The sequence below is a fragment of the Apium graveolens genome, chromosome 2, assembly GCF_009905375.1.
Source record: "Apium graveolens cultivar Ventura chromosome 2, ASM990537v1, whole genome shotgun sequence".
Lineage (NCBI taxonomy): Eukaryota > Viridiplantae > Streptophyta > Magnoliopsida > Apiales > Apiaceae > Apium > Apium graveolens.
This window is the reverse complement of record NC_133648.1, coordinates 164,619,747-164,629,727: the sequence shown is the minus strand read 5'-3', so window position 1 is coordinate 164,629,727 and position 9,981 is coordinate 164,619,747.

The following is a 9,981-nucleotide window of genomic DNA, read 5'->3' as shown; positions in this document are numbered from 1 at the left end:
TTATTTCGGGATAGATAGATGTTGTGGTATAGTGGTTTGTGTTCTCTGTGAAATTTGCAATCCAGTCGTACAAGTTTCACAAATCAACGAGGTCTGTAGAGAAGGGAGTTGTCCTTTGAAGTTTACGTCGAGTTCGCCGGAAACCGGCGAACTTCTCGGCTATTTTCCGGCCTACTCAGGGGTTGTCTATGTGATTAAAGAGTATGGTTAGATTCCTGGTAAATTGTAGATGTAATCTGGAGTTTGTGGTGGTGGGAGGATAACGGAGTCGAGTTCTCTGGCGAACCCCGACTGTTTTCCGGCGAGGGCTGGAAAAATTGCAGTTTAGTACCCTGACTTTTGAAAACGATGAAGTTCAGTCCCTGAACTTTTCAGAGTTTGCAAAAGTTGGATTCCTGTTTAAAAATATTCAAAAATCATATTTCCTATTTATTTTTATTATAAAAATTCGTTTTAATTTCTGAAAATTATTATTTTAATTCCAAAAATTATTTTTAATTCAAAAAAAATAAATATGAATTGATTAGTTAATTAATTTCAGTTAATTTTTAATTGATTAATTGGTCAATTAATTCAAAAATTAATTGATTTAATTAATTATTAATTGATTTTAATTAATTATTTAATTAGATTTAATTATTTAAAAATGATTTAAAATCCCGAAAAATAGTTTCGAGCTTTAAAATATTAATCTAAATTATTTCCAAGGCTCGCTAATTATTATAAAATTGTTTTAAAGCCAGAAGTGACCAACCGAACCCTATTTATTACTCCAAAATCGACCCAATGACCCGTTTTAATTCCGAAAAATGTTTTAAAAATCCTTTTAAGTAACCGAAACCTATTTATGACCCGAGACTTCTTTATAAATGAGATATCATTGATTATGTGACGTGTTATGTGTTATATGTGACTTGTTGGTTGACTGTCGGTCTGTATATTCGATGTTTACATGTTTATTGCGTAACTTTCAATTCATTAATCGGATTTGGGTAAAACGAAGGGTAGATAGGAGTATGTATTGAATAGAATCATATGAGTTGAATATTGATAGATGCTTATAATATGTGAGCAGAAGAGGCAAGACGTAGGAAAGGAAAACAGGTAGTTGAGGAGTTAGACGATTGTGATTGGAAGCGAGTGCAGTGTAGTAAGCTAATACCAGGCAAGTGTTCTGAACTTTCTCGAGATATTATAGTGATTGATAGTCTTGTTTTATATTACAAGTGCTTTAAAGCACTGAACCCTAACCATGAATCCAGCTATTGATCTTGAGCCGTAAACCTGATTCTTTCTAGACCATTGATTGTTGTATACCCAGATATGAGCCACAAATATACATACAAACTAAATACCATACACTGAATCACATTACCTACATACTCAAACCATTGTATCTTATGCTTTGAAAGACAAAATCCTTGAAACTCTGAAATGTCATTTCCTTTGTTATCCAATTATTTCCTTACCCAGCATCCAAGCTTTGAAATTACCTTACTGATCCTTACGAAGATTGAAACCTTTTCATTATTGAACAATCAATCTTGTTAATGATTCTGTTTATTGTTTATTATTGTTTATTCTGTTATTATGTTAGAATTGGATTATTTTTATAAAATTGTGGACCAGATTCGTGGTCAGACCACATAATGGTCAAGTTAGGCCAATGTGTGCCTTAGATCCAGTAGTTAGAGCAGTGTTGTATGCTTTGCTCGGGGTTAGTGCGTGACTGATCAGCAGCCTAACCTTGATTTTTCTTAAAATGAAACTATAATATCCAATTCTAAATCATAATCCATTGTTCACTTGACATCATAACCATGTTCACCTGATGATCAATATTCTCAGTTTTGTCATTGTGACTTGCTGAGCTAGTTAGCTCATTTGTGCGATATTGTTTATATTTTTTTCCAGTAAAAAAGGAACCAGTTGGTAGCGAGGATCCCCAGTCCAGCGCGAGAGCTAGGGGTACAGGTTGATCAAGTTGAGCTAGTAAGCTTCTTTTGGGATGATTTAAGTTTGTAAAAGTTTGTAATAATGTTTAATACTCAGTTCTGAGTTTGCATAGTTGGGATTTGAACGGTTTATAATATAAGTAGATGTGGTTTGCTTGTGTGCATACTTTAACCTGTTGCAATCCATGATAGTTGGTAAGTAGGGTCACTACATATTATTATTATCTTTATTATTGTTATAATCAGGTTATAAATAAGGTGTGTGTGTGGACCCCAAACTTCTGACCCGGGTTTGGAGGGCGCCACAATCATGGCCTAATAATCAAGGGTCTGGTTAATACCTAGCCCGTATCGTAACCATCAAGTCCATAGATTAGCATCCGGAACAATAAGAATGCTTTTGATGTATCCCAACATCAGGATATATCAGAGTATATATAACAAGGGTAAAAGTATTGGAATATGAATAGAGGATTCAATAAATTTGGAGAAATCAAGAATCGAAATGAAATAGAAACAAGAATCAATAATTGTGTAGCAGTGTATCAAATAATAAATACATAAATAAATAATTAAATAAATAATTAAATAAATAAGTAAATTCGAATTTCTAAATTAATAAAAATAATTTAGAAATTATTAATAATATTTTTCATAATTTAAAACTAATTTTTATTTGATTTTTAGAATTTATAAAACTGATTTTTACTTTTATAAAATATAAATAAATAGTTAAAATTACACAAACAGAAAACAGGAACTGATTTTGGGTTTTGGGGGATCAAACCCGGGTCATTTTCCGGGTCGAAATCGGGTCGACTCGGGTTATGAAGAACAGCCCACCAGCGTCGTTCTGGTGGGTTTTCCGGCGAGTAAAAACGGTTGAACACCGTGATTCTGAGCTTGCTTTAACGGGGTCTTCGTCCCACAATCAACCACAACAGTTCCCCACCTTCCTCCTTCTCCTTTCATCGTCCCCGACGCCGGACAACGAAGAACGTCGCCGCGGCGGCGGTTCTCCGATGAGGCTCAAACCGAACTCAAAATCACGGAAATCCAGTGACGTTCAATATTAAATTCGACGATCTACACTCCTCTAACAACAGAATCATCAAAAACTAGCCAAAATTGAAACCCGAATTCATAAATTAAACCCGAAAATATAAAATTAAAATCAAGTAATCAAACAACATAAACGATTACAGAATCATAAACTACGATTCACAAGCTTCAAAACGGTTACTTACATGCTTGATTTGGTGAACAGAAACACCTTCAACATCTGATTTGATTCCTGCCCTGTTCTTCACCAACACTCTTGTTCTTGATTATTTTCTAATTTTTTTTAATAATAATTGACTAATTAATTAATAATAAAATAGGTATTTATACGACTAAAAATAATACCCCTAAATAAAATTAAGGGGCTAATTACGCATCTAATAAAAATATTTGGCCCCAATTTTTAAAATTTTTGGGTATTAAATATGAATTTTTAAATATCCAATAAATACAAAATAAATGTCAAAAATTCCCAAAAATTATGAATATTACAAAAATGCAAAGAAAAATGATATTTGATAATTTCATGATCCTATAAAAATAAAAATGTGATTTTTTTGTGGAGTTTTTGACTCCCGAAGGGGTCCGAAAAATAGTCATTTTTCACGAAAAAGGTAAATTTGTAAATTGTCTAGGGTTTCAGAATAGCGATATGGTATAGGTCGTTCTTGACAAAATAGGGCCAATGATTTTATTTGAAATACGGGATTTTAAAACACTGTTTGAGCTGTATGGGTTTTGATATAAAACATATAACTTACGATAAAACACTCAAAAAATATCTGAATCACATTCTGATCAAAACAGACAACCTATAGCACATAGCAATTAGGGTTTTACGACTCAACACATTTAACTACATAATAATACACATAATTATCTTTATTAAAATATAATACAAACATAATTTTCTCGGTCGTTACAGTTATAACATGTCATTTTTGAAAGTATGGGGATGCGAAGCATTTGTGAAATGCTTGGTCTCTGACAAGTTAGGATCAAAATCAAATGAATGTTTTTTGTGGGATATCCTGAGGAAACAAAAGGGTATAACTTCTATAATCCTACTGAGAACAAAGTGTTTCTTGCTCGGACCGCTATATTTCTTGAAAGAGAGTTAATTTCCAAGAAAAATAGTGGGAGGACTATAGATCTTGATGAAGATCAAGATGTACCAAATCATATTGAACCAGAGTTAAAAAGTGAGCAGGATGTAAATAGAGATGTAAATAGAGATGAGCCAGAGAGATATTATGGATTTCTCTTGACTCAAGATGGTGATGTGATGCTCATAGACAATGATGTGCCTCTTACCTACCAAAAAGCTATGAACAGTCCAGACTCCGAGAGATGGCTAGAGGCCATAAAATCCGAGATGGAATACATGTATTAAAATAAAGTATGGACTTTTGTTGATCCACCTTGAGGGGTAAAACTTATAGGGTGCAAGTGGGTTTTCAAGAAGAAAAATGACATGGATGGTAAAGTATAGACCTAAAAGGCGCGACTAGTGGCAAAAGGTTTCAAACAAATAAATGGTATAGACTATGATGAGATTTGTCACCAGTTGCTATGGTCAAGTCCATCAGGATTTTTCTAGCAATAGCTTCTTACTACGACTATGAGATTTGGTAAATGGATATCAAAACTGTTTTCTTAAATGGGAGCCTTGAAGAGGATTTTATATGATACAAGCTGAGGGTTTTGTCAATCCAAAGTTTGCTAAGATGGTTTGTAAGTTGCTTCGATCTATTTATGGATTGAAGAAAGCCTCAAAGAGATGGAATCATCATTTTGATGAAACAGTCAAAGAGTTTGCCTTTATTCAAAATGAAGATGAACTATGTGTTTACAAGAAGGTTAGTAGGAGCCATGTAACATTTCTAGTACTATATGTAGCTGACATATTACTAATAGGGAATGATATACCTTCTCTACAGGCTATTAAGACTTGGTTGGGAAATAGTGTTTCGATGAAGGACTTAGGCAATGCTACCTATATATTAGGTATCAAGATCTATATAGATAGATCAAGGAGATTAATCGGCCTAAGTCAAAGTACATACATTGACAATATATTGCATCGTTTTGGGATGCAAGAGGCAAAAAGAGGATATGTCCCAATGTCTCATGGGATAGTGATCTCAAAAGATAACTACCCTAAATCGTTAAATGTTAAAGGCCGTATGAGCAAAGTTTCATATGCTTCAGCAGTTGGATTTATAATATATGTAATGATATGTACTCATCCTGATGTTTCGTATGCCTTGAGCATGCCGAGCAGATACCAGTCTAATCCGGGTGAGGGTCATTGGACAGCTGTCAAGAATATTCTTAAGTACTTAAAGAAGACTAAAGATTCAGTTTTGGTGTATGGAGGAGATGAGATATAACGACTCGTGTATTTTTGAATTATTTAAATATGTAATTATGGAAATTATTAAATAAATAAAATATATATTGGTTTTGACCGCTATGTGTTATTTGATTATTATCTATGTGTGATTTATGGTGTACCGGGTTGTCCGCATGATTAATTATGGAGTCGTATTGAATTGTTTTCACTTTCAAAAGTGGATTTAGTGCAAATTTATTTGCATTAATATTTGGAATATCTCTAAAATTGTTTTTTTGGTTTTATAATTACAATAATTATTTTTGAGATTGTACAAAATTTAGAAATCAATATTTCATCAATTATTTAACCTTGTATGATTTTCTGATTATATTTATTTATAAAATCTGTATTTAATTCCAGAATTCTTCAAAAATTATGAAACCCATATTTAATTAAGTTTAGAATATTCTGAGAATTTTAAAATTATTTTGGAAATTTTTGGGATTAATTTCACCCGCACGTCGATTCATTTAATTGTTAAAAGCGAGTATAAAGTGTGTTTTAGAAATTATTTTAAAATTTTGAAATTTTTGTTTTTATTAACTTCGGGATATTTGTAACATTTTAAGACTATTTTGATAATTTTCCGAGACAATTTTTGTGCAACTTGATTTGTTGAAATGCAAGTGCGGGACACAAATCTGTTTATTGATACGTGTCAAATTGTCACAAATAGTTAGACACGTGTTACACTGTTATTACCTTTAATTATTTTATTCATTTTTACCCCTCCCCTGTACCAATCTGCGGCCGCCTCTTTCTCTTAATCTTATAGTCTCTCTCACTCTCCTCTCGTCTCATCTCTCCCTCTCGCTCGACCTCACTTCTCTCTCTCACCAGCTAATCTCTCACTTCTTCCTCTGTTTCTCCCTTTCCGGCAATTTTCTTTTTCTGGTGTTTCCGTCACCTGTTCTTCTCGTCACCGAAATAACTTCCGGTGAGGGCTGATTAACAGGTGTGAGTCTTGCGTGTTGGTCATTGCTTGTGTTGGTTCGAAACGTGAATGTATATATGCATGTGCGTATGTATATATGCTGCCTAGTATTGTGATGTTGTTACTGTAGTTGCTCTTTTCTTTATCTGGCCGCCTGAGTCGTGCAAATTTCTGGTTATTTTCTGTTTGGAGCCGCGTGTTTGCGCGTTCTACTTGCTGGCTTGTGATTTTTATTAATTTAACTCCCTTCCTGCAGGAATTAATTGCCTGGAATTCGTGAAATAAATTTGTTTCCATGCGAAATATTATATAAAAAACAATTAATCGGTGAAATTCGCTTTGAAAACCTGAAATTTATCGGGCACCCATGAGTTTTACTGCCGTCAGCAATGAGTTTCGATGAGCTAACGGTGGACCGTGATGATCGTTATCTGAGTCCTAATATTTTAAAATAAATAATTTAGTTCGTATAATATTAGTCAAAATAAAAAGTAGTAGTTAAATAATACTTTTAGGGATTATTTGGATTGTGAAGTTGGATTGATTGTCTATTTGTTGGGTTGATTGGTTGATTTTGACGTTGATGATGTTTCGACGGGTACTCCGATTAACAAAGGAGACGCTGCCCGATTTCCGGGAAATCGAACAACAGAAATACGGGAGCGTATCCGGGGATTATCGGGACGTCGAGTGAGTATAATTAAATACATATACGTATGTTTTATACAAAACCTAATTGTATGTTGTAGTGAAACGTTTTGCCAAAACCAATAACCCTAATTTCATACAATGACGGTTATACGTATTTTATGAAAACGAACACCAAATCGATTTTCGAGAACGTGAACCCTAACTGATGCCTGTATTGCAATAATGTATGTATTACGAGTCGGGTTTTGTTAACGCACGGGTAGATTGCTAGCGAGGATATGTCAAGCATAATCGGAAGTCTAAATTAGGGTATTTCGACTCTGTAGGTTCTAGTTGGAAGGCCCGAGAATTGGCATTGGACGAAAGATAGTTTGGTGGTCAGTCAAAAAGCTCGGTAAGGTTCCAATCAAAGGACTTAAGTGTTGAGGTCGAATCCAGGATGATTTAGTGGATAAACAATAAAGCCTGAGCGGCAGAGTCGGCTCAGAGTCGATCAGTAATAGTTGTAAAGCCCTGCAAGGCAAGTACTTCTAAATCTTTCTCGAGATATAGTGCAAACAAATTTTAAATTCTCTTGTGACATATTGTTAATATTCAAAATAGCTCTGTTTTGTATTATGAGTACTTTGAATCATACAGCCTTGAACCCGGATCACATCATTTGATCTTTGAGTCGTAAGCCTTATCCTTTGTACACCATCCCTTGTTAATTTCCAGATACTAAACCACACAAATATGATACCACTTTTCAAATATATAACCACCAAACACCAAACAATTGAACAAAATTGTTTGACCATACAGAAACTTTTATACTCCAACCATTCTTTGTAACATCAAAGAACTAAATCTTGAAAAATCATTTTTCATCTAATACCTGATTCTCTTACTGGCTGGAGGCCATTTCGTATACATACCTTGATATACCCTCGTGATACTCATGAATCGCATCATGCTTTTATACAAATGTTTTATTACTGTTGATTATGAACTTATTTTATTGAGTTATACTGTTAATCATATTGAACTGCTTTAGAATTGGATAATTTTTCTTTATGTGGACCAGATTCGTGGTCAGACCAGATTTGTGGTCAAATTAGGCCAATGTGTGCCTTGGATCCATTTTATAGAGCAGAGTTGTGTGCCTTGCTTGGGGTTAGTGCGTGACTGATCAGCAGCCTAACCTTGGTTTTAAATTTTAAAATGAATATCCAATTCTAATGATTGTCTAACAAGAAACTTGATTCCTATGAATCATCACGCTTGATCATTGTTTAACCTCAGTTATTGTTATTATTACTTGCTGAGCTAGTTAGCTCACTCTTGCGAATCTTTTATGTATTTTACAGTTAAAAAGGATATGGTTGATAATGAGATTCCTCAGTCCAAAGTGCGAGCTAGGGTTACAGTTTGAGTTGGATCGAGCTAGCAGGAGCATCATATGGTAGTGATATAGTAAGATTATAAGAATAATTTCCGTATTAGTTGTAAATTAAATTAGTTGGGATTTGGTACGTTGTAATATAAGTTAAGGTTGTGGCTTGTTTTAATACTTTAACCTGTTGCGATCCGTGGTTATGTAAAGCAGGATCATTATAAATAATATTTCTTATACAGGTTATATATTATGTATGTGTTGTGGACACCAAACTTCTGATACGGGTTTGGAGGGCGCCATAGGTTGGTATCAGAGCCACATGTTAAAAGTCACTGAAACAAGCCTAGATTGTCGGGAGTGGGTAAAGGGTTAGGATTATGAATAGGAAATAGAAAGATAGGACGTCGTGAGATTGAGTGCGACTGTATGGTAGGCTTTCGGTACGATTCGTGTTGTGATTTGAGATTCTTGTCCTGCAGTGTGATTTCCAGTTAATGGCAATGACAGATCCTATTTTCTCGGTATCATCTGATCATTCGGAGCCTTTCGTTCGAGGACCGTCATCTTTACCCAGATTTCATTCGCACATTGTTCCCCCACCAGTATTAACAATATTATCTTCGGTTATAACTGATGCACCCCTTGAAGCTATTCAACATTATTTCACCACCTCTTGATATGAGACTACCTATTTAAGAACCTCCATATGTTTATTCTTGTTTTACTGGACATTTAGCTGTGAGTGTTCTTTTCAGTTTACCCTACACCCTGTTCTATACAACCAGTTTAAAACTTGTCCTATGAAGCAACAGTACCTACGAGAATAGATTCAAGAGCTACAGTAAATAGTGAGTACTTGAGATATAAATAAAGGTGAAAAGAAGTTTAGAAAGAACATTCAAGTGTTCCGGAGGAGAGCTGTTACCAGGTTAAAAGAAGCCATTAGTGACTAGGCCACCCATGACTAGCTTGTAGAATGGATTAGATGAGTTTTGAAAAAGAGTTAGAGAAGAGTATGGATCTGGAACTTTTTTGAAGTTAGATAATGGTATTATGATGATGTGATATATTTATAGTAACAATGTGACACGACATCAGCCGATTTGTTGACTATTGGATATCATGTTCTACTAAACGACTGCAGAGATAATGACGGGAGTATTACCAGCATGGAAGCTTTGATATGAAGCTACGAATAAGATAACATGTAACGACAACTGGAGTTTTCATTGATTAATAAAGACAAATGGACCCAATAAATGAAAGAAGATAAATGGAAGTGAATGGACCTTTGTGTGATCGTTTCTTTAACTTGGTACCTTGTTATAGGAAGGACAACAACCAACTCATATAGTAAGGACAACCAGATGTATGATTTTCAAAATTTTTAAACAAGTTTTTGAAAAAGATTTTCCCTTACAAAATTTCTAAAAGCCTTTTTTAATAAAATAAGTTTAAAAAAAATTGGTTGTCAAGTTACTACTTGAGTTTCTTGTTTGTTAAAAGACCCGGATTACCTGGAAGGATACTTGTTTCAGACTTAGTATTGTTAATTCATAGAATAAAGTGATCCGCGATTATGAAGAAGTTGATTATTCCTAAC